General features: G+C 44.0%; 1 long non-coding RNA gene across 2 annotated transcripts in view; it reads right to left on the reverse strand.

The window, feature by feature from the left end:
• LOC139544061 (uncharacterized) overlaps window positions 1-15,482 on the reverse strand; it is a 71,892-nt gene that overhangs the window by 37,787 nt on the left and 18,623 nt on the right. The window lies entirely within an intron of this gene.

A 15,482-nucleotide genomic window follows, 5' to 3' on the forward strand; every position in this document is an offset into this window, starting at 1 on the left:
GTAACTATGATGGTAGCAGTAATGTAAAACTGATTTATAGCTAAAATATGCATTTTTTTTGAACAAAACATAGATTTATTGTGTAACATGTTATAGGACTGTCATCTGAGGTAGTTTTTTCTAGGTTATTTAGGTTGGTTCTAGGTTAGTTAGGTTGGCTTGTGCATGCTAAATGCAGCCTACTTGTGCTGTGAAAAATGTCTTTCTGTCTTTTTTTATTTGGTGGTGACCTAACATAAATATATGTGGTGTTTTCTCTGTAAAACATTTAAAAAATCGGACATGTTGGCTGGATTGACAAGATGTTTATCTTTCAAATGCTGTATTGGACTTGTTAATGTGTGAAAGTTAAATATTTTACAAAAATAGATTTTGAATTTCGCGCTCTGCACTTGGACAGGCTGTTGTCATATTGATCCCGATGTCGGGCTTGCAGCCTGAAGAAGTTTATTTAACCAGGTAGGCCAGTTGAGAACAAGTTCTCATTTACAAAAAGCATAAGGCTAAACCAAGCCCATAAGGCTAAACATGCCCATATACATTACACGTGGGAAATATGAAAAGGCTGCATTCCATTGTGGTAGTATGCCATTCCACAAAGGGATACTTATCATCTCACTAATGTCATAAATAGCAACTGTCACTATGCAGGGACAGCAGCTTCCTTTAGATGACATGAATTAGTCTTATCAACACTGACTCTCACTCTCTCTCACACACAAATACGCACGTGTTTAAATAACATTGCGGGGACACACAATTGATTCCCATTCAAAATCGTATTTTCTTTAACCCCTAACCCTAACACCTAACCTGAATTTTAACCCTAACACTATAACTCTAACCTTAACCCTGAACTCCCAAGAAATAGCCTTTTTCGTCGAGAGACAAACAAAATGTCTAGTCCCTACAAGTATAGTTAAACACGTACGTACACACAAACACACCTCATTCTAATATACAGTGCATTCAGAAAGTATTCAAACTCCTTGACTTTTTCCACATTTTGTTACGTTACAGCCTTATTCTAAAATTGATTAAATTGTCCCCCCCATCAATCTACACACAATATCCCATAATAACAAAGCAAAAATAGGTTTTTAGACATTTTTGCTAATACAAACGGAAATATCACATTTACATACATTTTCAGACCCTTTACTCAGTACTTTGTTGAAGTAGGCCAGTTGAGTACAGCGATTACAGCCTCGAGTCTTCTTGGGTATGACACTACAAGCTTGGCACACCTGTATTTGGGGAGTTTCTCCCATTCTCCTCTGCAGATCCTCTCAAGCTCTGTCAGGTTGGATAGGGAGCGTCGCTGCACAGCTATTTTCAGGTCTCTCCAGAGATGTTTGATCGGGTTTAAGTCTGGCCTCTGGCTGGGCCACTCAAGGATATTCAGAGATTTGTCCCGAAGCCACTCCTGCATTGTCTTGGCTGTGTGCTTAGGGTCGTTGTAATTGAAGAGTGGCTTCTGTTGTCCAGTCTGAGGTTCTGAGCACTCTGAAGCAGGTTTTCATCAAGGATCTCTTTGTACATTGCTCTGTTCATCTTTCCCTCAAGCCTGACTGGTCTCCCAGTCCCTGCTGCTGAAAAACATCTCCACAGCATGATGCTGCCACCACCATGCTTCACCGTAGGGATGGTTACAGGTTTCCTCCAGATGTTAAGCTTGGCATTCAGGCCAAATAGTTAAATCTTGGTTTCATCAGACCAAAGATTATTGTTTGTCATGGTCTAAGAAACATTTAGGTGCATTTTAGCAAACTCCAAGCGGGCTGTCATGGGCCTTTTACTGAGGAGTGGCTTCCGTCTGGCCACTCTACCATAAAGGTCTGACTGGTGGAGTGCTGCAAAGATGGTTGTCCTTAGAAGGTTCTCCCATCTCCACAGAGAAACTCTGGAGCTCTGTCAGAGTGACCATTGGGTTATTGGTCACCTCCCTGACCAAGGCCCTCCCCCCCGATTGCTAAGTTTGGCCAGGCGGTCAGCTCTAGGAAGAGTCTTGGTGGTTCCAAACTTCTACCATTTAAGAATGGATTTTCTTTTGGTAACCTTCCCCAGATCTGTGCCTCGACACAATCTTGTCTTAGAGCTCTACGGACAATTCATGGCTTGGTTTTTGCTCTGACATGCACTATCAACTGTGGGACCTTACATAGACAGTCGTGTGCCTTTCCAAATAATGTCCAATCAATTGAATTTAGCACAGGTGGACTCCAATAAAGTTATAGAAACATCTCAAGGATGATCAATGGAAATAGGATGCACCTGAGCTAAATTACAAGTCTCATAGCAAAGGGTCTGAATACTTATGTAAATAAGGTATTTCTGTTTTTGAATTTTAATACATTTGCTACAATTTCTAAAAACCTGTTTTTCGCATTATCATTATGGGGTATTGTGTGTAGATTGCTGAGGATTTTTTAAATAAATCCATTTTAGAATAAACCTGTAATGTAACAAAATTTTGAGAAAGTGAAGGGGTCTGAAAACTTTCCGAAGGCACTGTATGTTTCTAAACTTACCATTAAAAAATATCATAATGATTGAGTGTCCATATAGCTGTAACATGGTATTTGCACTGCGCTGAGTAAACCTCCAATTGTTCTCCACTATTCCACCCGCTAAAACCTCTCCCCATCCCAAGTTGGATTGTCGTCCCAGTGACTGGCTGACCACCTCTGTCCACCTGTATTCTAGGGCCTTTGAGCGATTGGGACCTGCCAAAAGCATTTCAAACACATTTATAAAAGTTATATTCTTCAGGAATCAATGGGTATATACAGGATCATTAATTTACAAGTCCAAAAATGTATGTAGGAACTGCAGATTGCTCCTTTAAAGAAAATAAATTAGTCAATACAACAGCTCTAACTAAATGTAGTTAACGTAAGTTCAATCAGTAAGGCTGGTCTGAAAGTCCCATCTTACATTAACTTTGGTTTAGCAGTACATCATATTCGCATTGCTTCCTTTATCATAGGCACAGCGGGAACCTGATATTGTTATGTTCACAATTGGTTTCATCAACAAAACAATGCCCTGTCAGTCCTCTTCCTCAACTATCAATTAACTACGTGCAGAGTGTCAGTCAATCATCCTCTAGCCCATGGAATCCCAAACCTTTTTGCTTCGTGACCCACCAATAGACACGTCTTTTGAGTCGCGACCTACCATAAAGGTTGAGCTGTGGAAAAACCTACGCAGACCAATGAATAAGTATAAAATATCATCTTGGCAGGAGGGGTTGGAACCAGTTCAGGTAACAGAACCGAAAACCAGAAAATAACAAAATCTTTCAAGAAACAGAATCAAAACCCAGAACAAAAGTGATCTACTGTATATGGTTGCGGAACAGAACCGTTACTTTAAAAGCACGGGAATCGGTTATAACGTTATTTTACTTTGCATGTAGTTTTTACCAGTCCTACAAAATACCGCAACAAATCACCTATGCAAAGCCCTTCCTCTGTTAATCAGAAACATCTTCCAGCGTCTGCCTGCCAGCTGAGAATCTTTACCAGTGTGTGTGCACGCGCATGTAGGCTACCTGCCCCTCCTCCTCCGAAGCATAGCTGTAGCCTACTGACGTTACAAGTGTGATTCAGAAGATGGGGAGAGAGATTTTTAATTACGGAAGAATGGATTCACTTTTTCAATGCTGATTAACTACAAAAAAGGTAATATGTGTTTTTAATGCTGATGCCGCTCTGCAAACCCAAGCTTGTTAGCTAGCTAGTGTTGTGTCTCTGGCTATCATGAAATGTGAATACTTATTTTATCAAATCAATTCTCTGTAATTATTATTACGTGATTAAACTAATCATGTAAATTTAATTAAGTAGGAAGTCGGGGCACCACGAAAAATCTTCAGATTACAAAGTTATAATTTTCCAAATATAACTCTAAAGATATTTTAATATCTGATCAATTAGTCTTCTATCAATTAATTATTCTTTACCTTACATCAGTCTCATTTCAAACATGGTAGAATTCTTGGTTATCTGCATGAACCCAGCCTAAACCATGAATCATCTATACACCAATTGGCTTAATCATTTATTTACTAACTAACTAAATAATCACAGAAATGCATAAACAAACAGTAGATATTGGTTACTACAATGATAGGGAAGATTCCCTAGTGGGCTAAGCCGATATGACAGCTTGGTGGGAAAAGGAAAGTGGGTGTGGACCGATAAAGACAAAATGGATTCACTACACACAGTGGGTAATTATATTAATTGAAATGCTAATCCTTTGCACATGAACGGCCGCTCATTTGGGAATAATTGCAATAAATATATTTACGCCCTTATGTCATTGTTGTCTTCTCTGTTGGAATCGTCGGTCCGTCTGCTGGAGACTCAGTTCATCAGAGAGTCTCTGGTTACTTCCCCAGAAATCACAATGTCTTTCATGGTTGTAGCTTTATCAGTGGCTCCGGACAGTGTCTGTTGTAATAGATACGTCAGGCGTCCATTGATCTTAGAATAGATGTTTCGGCAGTTGTCGGCACTCTCATCCTAGGTTTACATAATTTCTAGCTGTAGTCTAGTAATTATATCTAAGATTTGCTCTTATTCTGTAGGGATCGATAGTCTGAGTTTAACCATTCCCAACCATGGTATGGTTTTCTAGTCTTAGGAATTCAATCATTTGCAACCTCAGCTCACACTGGGTTTTGTTTAGTCTGATGTGAATTTCCTCAGGAGTGGGTTTTATTCATAACAATAGAAAAGGGCAGTTCCATGACGCCAGATCATGTCTGTGCTAACGGGGGCGTGGCCGCTGACTAGTTAAACTTTACAGGGAATACAATTCTCTACAATTAAAAGGTTAACATCACATTACATCATTTCACAAATAGTTTCATCTTTACTTATTCGTTTTATACAAGAATGAAATGCAACCCCCCTAATTGAGAAATGTACACATTCATTGTACACATTCACGTCACTGGAGGCTCCAGACTGGGGATCGTCGCTGGAGGCTCCGGACTGGGGATCGACGCTGGAGGCTCCGGACTGGGGATCGTCGCTGGAGGCTCCGGACTGAAGGGCGCCACTGGAGTGGAGAGACACACAGGAGGCTTCGTGCCATGGATCATCACTGGAGGCTTCTTGCCATGGATCATCACTGGAGGCTTCTTGCCATGGATCATCACTGGAGGCTTCTTGCCATGGATCATCACTGGAGGCTTCGTGCCATGGATCATCACTGGAGGCTTCGTGCCATGGATCATCACTGGAGGCTTCGTGCCATGGATTATCACTGGAGGCTTCATGCCATGGATCATCACTGGATGCTTCTTACCATGGATCATCACTGGAGGCTTCATGCCATGGATCATCACTGGAGGCTTCGTGCCATGGATCATCACTGGAGGCTTCTTGCCATGGATCATCACTGGAGGCTTCTTGCCATGGATCATCACTGGAGGCTTCTTGCCATGGATCATCACTGGAGGCTTCGTGCCATGGATCATCACTGGAGGCTTCGTGCCATGGATCATCACTGGAGGCTTCGTGCCATGGATTATCACTGGAGGCTTCATGCCATGGATCATCACTGGATGCTTCTTACCATGGATCATCACTGGAGGCTTCATGCCATGGATCATCACTGGAGGCTTCGTGCCATGGATCATCACTGGAGGCTTCTTACCATGGATCATCACTGGAGGCTTTGTGCCATGGATCATCACTGGAGGCTTCGTGCCATGGATCATCACTGGAGGCTTTGTGCCATGGATCATCACTGGAGGCGTTGTGCCATGGATCATCACTGGAGGCTTCGTGTCATGGATCATCACTGGAGGCTTCGTGCCATGGATCATCACTGGATGCTTCTTGCCCTGGATCACCACTTGAGTGGAGAGACACACAGGAAGCCTGGCTCTGGGAGAAGGCACAGGACTCACCAGGCTGGGGAGACATGCAGGAGGCCTCTCCCTTGGCCGAGGCACCGGATACACTGGGCCGTGGAGGCGCACTGGCGGTCTCGAGCGCAGAGCTAGCACAACTCGTCCTGGCTGGATACCCCCTGCAGCCCGGCAAGTGCGGGGAGCTGGAACAGACTGCACTGGGCTGTGCTGGCGAACCAGGGACACCGTGCGTAGGGCTGGTGCAGGATAACCCGGGCCGAGGAGACGCACTGGAGGCCAGATGCGCTGAGCCGGCACCATCCCTCCTTGCTCGATGCCCACTCTAGCCCGGCTGATGCGAGGAGCTGCGATGTAGCGCACCGGGCTATGAGTGCGCACTGGGGACACCTTGCGCGTGACCGCATAACACGGTGCCTGCCCGGTCAATCTCTCCCCACGGCAAACACGAGGAGTTGGCTCAGGTCTATGACCTGACTCCGCCAATCTCCCCGTGTGCCCCTCCCCAAAGAAATTCTGGGGCTGCCTCTCGTGCACGCCTCCTCGAGCCAACTCCTCGTAGCGTCACCGCTCCGCCTTAGCTGCCTCCAGCTCCTCCCATGTCCAGGAGTCCATTACAACACGCTGCTTGGTCCTTTGGTGGTGGGTAGTTCTGTAACGATGTTCGTGTGAGGAAGAAGGAGAGGACCAAGGTGCAGCGTGGTACGTGTTCATGACTTTTATAACAATGAACACTAGAACAAAAAAATAACAAAACGGAACAAACGAAACAGTCCTGTCTGGTGCAGACACAAAACGGAAAACAACTACCCACAAAACACAGGTGGGAAAAGGCTACCTAAGTATGGTTCTCAATACTAGACAACGATAGACAGCTGCCTCTGATTGAGAACCACACCCGGCCAAACACATAGAAATAGACAACATAGAACAAAAACATAGAATGCCCACCCCAACTCACGCCCTGACCAACCAAAATAGAGACATAAAAAGGATCTCTAAGGTCAGGGCGTGACAACCCTTCTTTTTCAAGACCTCTGCAATCTGCCCTGGTATGCTGTCAATTAACTTCTGGGCCACATCCTGACTGATGGCAGTTCATTCTTGCATAAACAATGCTTGGAGGTTGTCAGAATTTGTGGGTTTTTGTTTGTCCACCCGCCTCTTGAGGATTGACCACAAGTTCTCAATGGGATTAAGGTCTGGGGAGTTTCCTGGCCATGGACCCAAAATATCAATGTTTTGTTCCCTGAGCAACTTAGTTATCACTTTTGCCTTATTGCAAGGTGCTCCATCATGCTGGAAAAGGCATTGATCATCACCAAACTGTTCCTGCATGGTTGGGAGAAGTTGCTCTCGGAGGATGTGTTGGTACCATTCTTTATTCATGGCTGTGTTGTTAGGCAAAATTGTGAGTGAGCCCACTCCCTTGGCGGAGAAGCAACCCCACACGTGAATGGTCTCAGGATGCTTTACTGTTGGCATGACACAGGACTGATGGTAGCACTCACCTTGTCTTCTCCGGACAAGCTTTTTTCCGGATCCCCCAAACAATCGGAAAGGGGATTCATCTGAGAAAATGACTTTACCCCAGTCCTCAGCAGTCCAATCCCTGTACCTTTTGCAGAATATCAGTATGTCCCTGATGTTTTTCCTGGAGAGAAGTGGCTTCTTTGCTGCCCTTCTTGACACCAGGCCATCCTCCAAAAGTCTTCGCCTCACTGTGCGTGCAGATGCACTCACACCTGCCTGCTGCCATTCCTGAGCAAGCTCTGTACTGGTGGTGCCCCGATCCCGCAGCTGAATCAACTTTAGGAGACGGTCCTGGCGCTTGCTGGACTTTCTTGGGCGCCCTGAAGCCTTCTTCACAACAATTGAACCGCTATCCTTATAGTTCTTGATGATCCGATAAAAGGTTGATTTAGGTGCAATCTTACTGCCAGCAATATCCTTGCCTGTGAAGCCCTTTTTGTGCAAAGCAATGATGATGGCACGTGTTTCCTTGCAGGTAACCGTGGCTGACAGAGGAAAAACAATGATTCCAAGCACCACCCTCCTTTTGAAGCTTCCAGTCTGTTATTCGAACTCAATCAGCATGGCAGAGTGATCTCCAGCCTTGTCCTCGTTAACACCCACACCTGTGTTAACGAGAGAATCACTGACATGATGTCAGCTGGTCCTTTTGTGGCAGGGCTGAAATGCAGTGGACATGTTTTTTGGGGATTCAGTTCATTTGCATGGCAAAGAGGGACTTTGCAATTAATTGCAATTCATCTGATCACTTCATAACATTCTGGAGTATATGCAAATTGCCATCATACAAACTGAGGCAGCAGACTTTGTGAAAATTTATATTTGTGTCATTCTCAAAACTTTTGGCCACAACTGTAGACGTATCATGTAGTTATCAACTTAGGGTAGTGCCCGAAGCAACACACCGCAAATTAAGAAAGCCCTAGATATGACATTAGACAATGCCATGATAGGGTCATTTTGCCAACACCATGGACATATATAGAATACAGTCCAAATAGATGATTAACGTGGCATAACTATATTTTGTTTGGTTATGCTTTCATTAATTTTGTTTCATTTTCTTCGACACTTAGAAAGTGATAGAGCCATAAACAACTTCCACATACAACCATCAGTTAGTGCCACAACGCCACTAATTTGGGAGGAAATTAAATGATATATTTCATGAGTGTGTGCGTTGTAAACATCTGCCTAAGTTACTGCCCAGATCTTCCAGTCTGGACGACCAGACGACGGGTCCAGAACGGCGATCCCAATCCGAACATCCGCTGCTCATCCTTGGAGCGGACTTCTTCATTTGCAGACATCCTACCCAGGTCGACCACCAGAGGGGGACTGCAACGGCGATTCCCCAACCCGGACATCCCCTGGCCATTCTTGTGATGCTTTGCAGCTTCCAAAAAACCTAACAAGGTAGACCACCAGAGGGGGGACCGCAACAGGGATCACGAACTGGACATCGGCCACCAAGCATTGAAGCGTCCTGCTTCATTCGCATAAACCCTATCTGGGTCAACCACCAGAGGGGGACCACAACGATGGTCCACAACCAGGACAACCCACGGTCATCTTTATGTTGGTTTGCAACGTGCAGGTTAATCGCAAGATTAAGGGGTAACCTCCCTTTGCCTTGATGACAGCTTGCCACAATGTAGAAAATAGTACATTTAAAGAAAGCACTTGAATGAGTAGGTGTCCAAACTTTTGACTGGTACTGTAAATTCCTTGAGTTAATAAAGCCACATACAAACATGGTCTCTTTCTTGAGTAAGGCAGATCCAAAATGCAGGTGCTTCAGCCTAGCTCAATGCTTTCTGTGGTGAAGGGGCAGCCAGCGAAAATACAGAGCGTAGGCGTTGGTAATATTCTCTAGTTGAGCCGTGATTGGCTCAGTGTTCTGTCACTCATGGGGACACTACATTACCCCAGAATCTACAGGGAGAGCTAGGCAGTTCAACTGCCCTTGGGTGCTGCCATAGATTTACATTAGATGTGTCCGTCCAAGGCTCAAGGTAATTGGTCACAGATAAAATGACATCAAATCACGTTATATCAACTGTAGCTTTGATTGGAGTGATAATGGCAATATCATAATTTCAGAATCTTACCTAGCAAGCTAGACAAGCAGTCATTGTCATGAATCAAGTCGACAATCTACTGGCAAATCCTTTTCAATCCTTGTCATATGAAGATAAATTATAGATAAAACGTATCGGTGCTCCTCAGCCATTGGACATGAACATTACACAACAAGTTGGAAATCACAAATGCAACAATGAGCGGTTTGGAAGGAATCAACTGCAAGTGTCCCAAAGCAATCAGAATGTTTGTCCTTTCCAAGCTCTTTGGGATTGGTGGGGCATCTCGACAACATCCGGTGAAATTGCAGAGCGCAACATTCAAAATACAAAAATTGTAATATTAAACATTCATGAAAATACAAGTGTCTTACATCGTTTCAAAATTTAACCTCTTGTTAATCCCGCCGCTTTGTCAGATTTCAAAAAGGCTTTAACAGCGAAAGCATACCATGCGATTATCTGAGGACAGCGCCCCACGTACAAAGGCATTAAAAACATTTCCAAACAAGCAGAGGCGTCACGAAAGTCAGAAATAGCGATAAAATAAAACACTTACATATGAAGATCTTCCTCTGTTTGCAAACCCAAGGGTCCCAGCTACATAACAAATTGTCGTTTTGTTCAATAAAGTCCTTCTTTATATCCCCAAAAAGTCAGTTTAGTTGGCGCGTGCTTGATTCAGTAATCCACCTGTTCCCCTCGTTCAAAATGCATACAAAGGAATCCCAAAGGTTACCAATAAACTTCGTCCAAACAAGTCAAACAACGTTTCTAATCAATCCTCAGGTACCCTAATATGTAAATAAACAATAACATTTAAGACGGAGAATAGTATGTTCATTACCGGAGATAAATAACGAAGTGCGCGCCCTCATCCACGCGCGCCACAAGACTACAGTCAAAATGAGAGCCACCTGGAAAAAATTACAAATTTGTGCCTGAAACTCTTTCTAAAGACTGTTGACATCTAGTGGAAGCCCTAGGAACTGCAATCTGGGAGGTATTCCTTTGATTTTCCCATAAACAAGCATTTGAATGGGCAGACACCTCAACAACCACAAAATTCCGTATGGATCCTCCTCGGGTTTTCGCCTGCCATATCAGTTCTGTTATACTCACAGACATTATTTTAACAGTTTTAGAAATTTCAGAGTGTTTTCTATCCAATACTCTATGCATATCCTAGCTTCTGGGCCTGAGTAACAGGCAGTTTACTTTGGGCACCTCAGTCATCCGAACTTCCGAATACTGCCCACTATCACAAAGAAGTTAAAAGGACAAACCTTCACACAGAACACCATGGGCCAGAAAATATTGAATACATTGACGCTGTCAATCCAGCATGCATGACTTCTGATGCATTCAAAACTGGAAACTCATAACTGGGAAATCTCAGACTTCAGTGCGTTCAAGACATGTGGGAAGTTAGGATTTTTTTTTGCTCTGACTGGGAAAATACTTTTTGAACGGTCACCCAACTCGGAATTCCAAGTCGTGAACTTGAGCCTCTATCTAAAGCTCCGACCTAAAGATCACTGGCGTCATGATTCATCCTTGTTTTTTTCAGAGTTCCCAGTTGTCTTGAAAGCACCATAAATCCAGAGAATGCCAGAGACGTTGATGACAAAGTTTGCCCTCAAGAAGGACCACCCACGCCACATTCAAGTCAGCACAGCACGAAAACAGTGAGTCCAAAAATGTATTGTATACTGCTGCATAAATGATGTAATATGCCAGGAAGATATGCATACAGTAGCTAAGAAAGTAATACTAAGTGTATGTTGCGTAGTAAGCTGTTAGTAGCCCATGTGTCTCACTCTAAGAAGTACAAACAAATCAAATTGTATTTGTCACATGTGCCGTGAAATGCTTACTTACAAGCCCTTAACCAACAATGCATTTTTTTATGTGTTAAGAAATTATTTACTAAAAGAAACTGAAGTGAAAAAAAACCTAAGAAAATAAAAAATATAAAATAATTAACGAGCAAAAATAACAGAAGCAAGGCTATATACAGGGGTAAATGTGCGGGGGCACAGGTTAATTGAGGTAATATGTACATTTAGGCAGAGGTAAAGTAACTATGCATAAATAATAAACAGAGTAGCAGCAGCATAAAAATAAGGGTAAGGGGGAGACAATGCAAATAGTCCGGGTAGCCATTTGATTAGCTGTTCAGAAATCTTATGGCCTGGGGCTAGAAGCTGTTAAGAAGCCTTTTGGATCTAGACTTGAAGCTCCAGTACCGCTTGCCGTGTGGTATCAGAGAGAACAGTCTATGACTAGGGTGGCTGGAGTCTTTGACAATTTTCAGGGCCTTCCTCTGACATCGCCTGGTTTACAGGTCCTGGATGGCAGGAAGTTTGGCCCCAGTGATGTACTGGGCCATTCGCACTACCCTCTGTAGTGCCTTGCGGTCGGAGGCCGAGCAGTTTCCATACCAGGTGGTGATGCAACCAGTCAGGATGCTCTCGATGGTGCAGCTGTAAAACTTTTTGAGGATCTGAGGACCATGCCAAATCTTTTCAATCTCCTGAGAGGGAATAGGCGTTGTCGTGCCCTCTTGGTGTGTTCGGACCATAATAGTTTGTTGGTGATGTGGACACGGAGGAATGTGAAGCTCTCAACCTGCTCCACTACAGCCCCGTCGATGAGAATCCTTTGTCTTGATCACGTTGAGGGAGAGGTTGTTATCCTGGTACCACCCGGCCAGGTCTCTGACCTCCTCCCTATAGCCTGTCTAATCGTTGTCGGTGATCAGGCCTACCACTGTTGTGGCATCGGCAAACTTAATGCTGGAGTCGTGCTTGGTCATGCAGTCATCGGTGAACAGAGAGTACAGGAGGGGACTGAGCACACACCACTGAGGGGCCCCGTGTTGAGGATCAGCATGGCAGATGTGTTGTTACCTACCCTTACCACCTGGGGGCGGCCCGTCAGGAAGTCCATAATCCAGTTGCAGAGGAAGGTGTTTAGTCCCAGGGTCCTTAGCTTAGTGATGAGCTTTGAAGGCACAATGGTGTTGAATGCTGAGCTGTAGTCAATTAATAGCATTCTCACATAGGTGTTCCTTTTGTCCAGGTGGGAAAGGGCAGTGTGGAGTGCAATACAGATTGCATCATCTGTGGATCTGTTGGGGCGACATGCAAATTGGAGTTGGTCTAGAGTTTCTGGGATGATGGTGTTGATGTGAGCCATGACCAGCCTTTCAAAGCACTTCATGGCTACAGATGTGAGTGCTATGGGCCAGTAGTCATTTTGGCAGGTTACCTTGGTGTTCTTGGGCACAGTGACTATGGTGGTCTGCTTGAAACATGTTGGTATTGCAGACTTGGTCAGGGACAGGTTGCAAATGTCAGTGAAGACACTTGTCAGTTCATTGCTCAGAGTACACGTCCTGGTAATCCGTCTGGCCCTGCGGCCTTGTGAATGTTGACCTTATTTAAAGGTCTTACTCACATCGGCTGCGGAGAGCGTGATCACACAGTCATCTGGAACAGCTGATGCTCTCATGCATGCTTCAGTGTTGCTTGCCTCGAAGCGAGCATAGAAGTAATTTAGCTCGCCTGGTAGGCTCGTGTCACTGGGCAGCTTGCGGCTGTGCTTCACTTTGTAGTCCGTAATAATTTGCAAGCACACGCATGGCTCGTAGTCATATTAAAGTACAGCTGGTAACAGCTTAAAGCAAGAGATATTCATGCTACTGTAGTTGTGTCTACCTGTGTATCATGCTTGATTGAGTGCACTGCATATGTGTTGTGCACATAGCTGATGTGTTGTGTGTGTAACTGATGTGTTGTGTGTGTAGATGCAATGTGCACGTAGATGTGTTGTGCACATCGCTGATGTGTGCATGTAGCTGACGTCTCAGGCTGATAAACACCCACATTGCATGTCTAATACTGTGAGTGAAATAGCTGGCTGCATTCTAGGAAAAAAAATGACATGTTATAAAGATAGCTATATTCCTAGACTGCATTGAGAGAATGTGTGTGAAGGGCTAAATAGCAGGCAAACAGGATTCCATTCTGGTAATGCTCAAAACAAGATCTCCAAGCAAAGGGTGTCTTTGGGTTACACCTCAATGGTGCTCTCTAATGGACAGATCATGGAGCTGCAGCAGACTTTAAGGACAATACAGCAGGGGTCTCCAACAGGTCCATTGCGAGCTACCAGAAAATCGCAGCCCACCTAAGAGTAATTCGCCAAACAATTCTTAAAGTACATGCAATTTTCACGTGTTCCACCGCAAACTGTCAAACAAATATCACATGTATCAGTTTGCAGATGACACACCATAGTAGGGCTGATTACCAACAATGATGAGACAGCCTACAGGGAGGAAGTGAGGGCCCCGGGAGTGTGGTGCCAGGAAAATAACCTCTCACCCAACGTCAACAAAAGAAAGGAGCTGATCGTGGACTTCAGGAAACAGCAGAGGGAGCACCCCCCTATCCACCTCGACGGGACCGCAGTGGAGAAGGTAGAAAGCTTCAAGTTCCTCAGTGTACACATCACTGACAAACTGAAATGGTCCACCCACACAGACAGTGTGGTGAAGAAGGCGCAACAGCGCCTCTTCAACCTCAGGAGGCTGAAGAAATTTGTCTTGGCACCCAAAACCCTCACACATTTTTACAGATGCAAAATTGAGAGTATCCTGTCGGGCTGTATCACTGCCTGGTACGGCAACTGCACCGCTCGCAACCGCAGGGCTCTCCAGAGGGTGGTGCGGTCTGCCCAATGCATCACCGGGGGCAAACTACCTGCCCTCCAGGACACCTATAGCACCCAATGTCACAGGAAGGCCAAAACTATAATTAAGGACAACAGCCACCCAAACCACTGCCTGTTCACGTCGCTATCATCAAGAAGGCAAGGTCAGTACGGGTGCATCAAAGCTGGGACCAAAGACTGAAAAACAGCTTCTATCTCAAGGTCATCAGACTGTTAAATAGTCATCACTAGTACATTAGAGGCTGCTGCCTCACTGGCCACTTTGATAATTAGAACACTAGTCACTTTAATAATTTTTACATATTTTGTATTACTCATCTCATATGTAATTCTCATCCTATTCTACTGTATCTTAGTCTATGCCGCTCTGACATTGCTCATCCAAATATTTATGTATTCTTAATTCCATTCCTTTACTTTATTACGTTTGTATTGTTAGATATTACTGCACTGTTGGAGATAGAAACACAAGCATTTCGCTACACCCACAGTAACATCTGCTAAACACGTGTATGTGACAACTAAAATTTGATTTGACTATCTAATCAAGGCTACATTGACATTATCCCACCCAAGGTTAGCCACTATTGGCTTTAAAAGACAAACCTAACACAATATCTGCCAATTCATTTCCAGCAATATTGCCTGTCTGTCTGTGTGGTATGCGTGTTTGTCGATCACTCATTGTGTAGCCAGTTGATGTGGGTTGACAGAAATACTTTCTCCAAAACCTTCTCAATTAAATGTTAACTGCAAAGTAGGCTTACCTGGCAGAAGTATATAATTTGTATCTATTATTTGTTATTTGCTAACTTTGTCATAAAACTTAGGAAAATACAAAACATTTTTGGGGTGAAAAAAATATAAATCACAGACTTTATAGGGCCCCACTTAGAGTTGTTTATTAACCATTATTTTACCAGGTATACTGACAGAAAACAGTGCACTACTTTGAGTGCTGCGGGGGAGAAGAGAAGAATGTACCTATTTGAAAGCTAGAATAAAAATTGTAGCTCGGGACATGTTTAATTCTTTAAAAAGTAGCTCTCATGCTAGAAAAGGTTGGAGACCCCTGCAATACAAGCAATACAGGACAGGAGTGGTGTTGTGATGTTATATCTTGTTACAAGTGGGCAGAAACCTCTAATAAAAACAATATTGTCATTTTGTGGGGGTAAATAGGATTATAGTGGGGTGTCATGCAAATGTATGTCAGTTTGCATTTAGGCTGTGTATGG

Source organism: Salvelinus alpinus, chromosome 18 (assembly GCF_045679555.1).
Source record: "Salvelinus alpinus chromosome 18, SLU_Salpinus.1, whole genome shotgun sequence".
Lineage (NCBI taxonomy): Eukaryota > Metazoa > Chordata > Actinopteri > Salmoniformes > Salmonidae > Salvelinus > Salvelinus alpinus.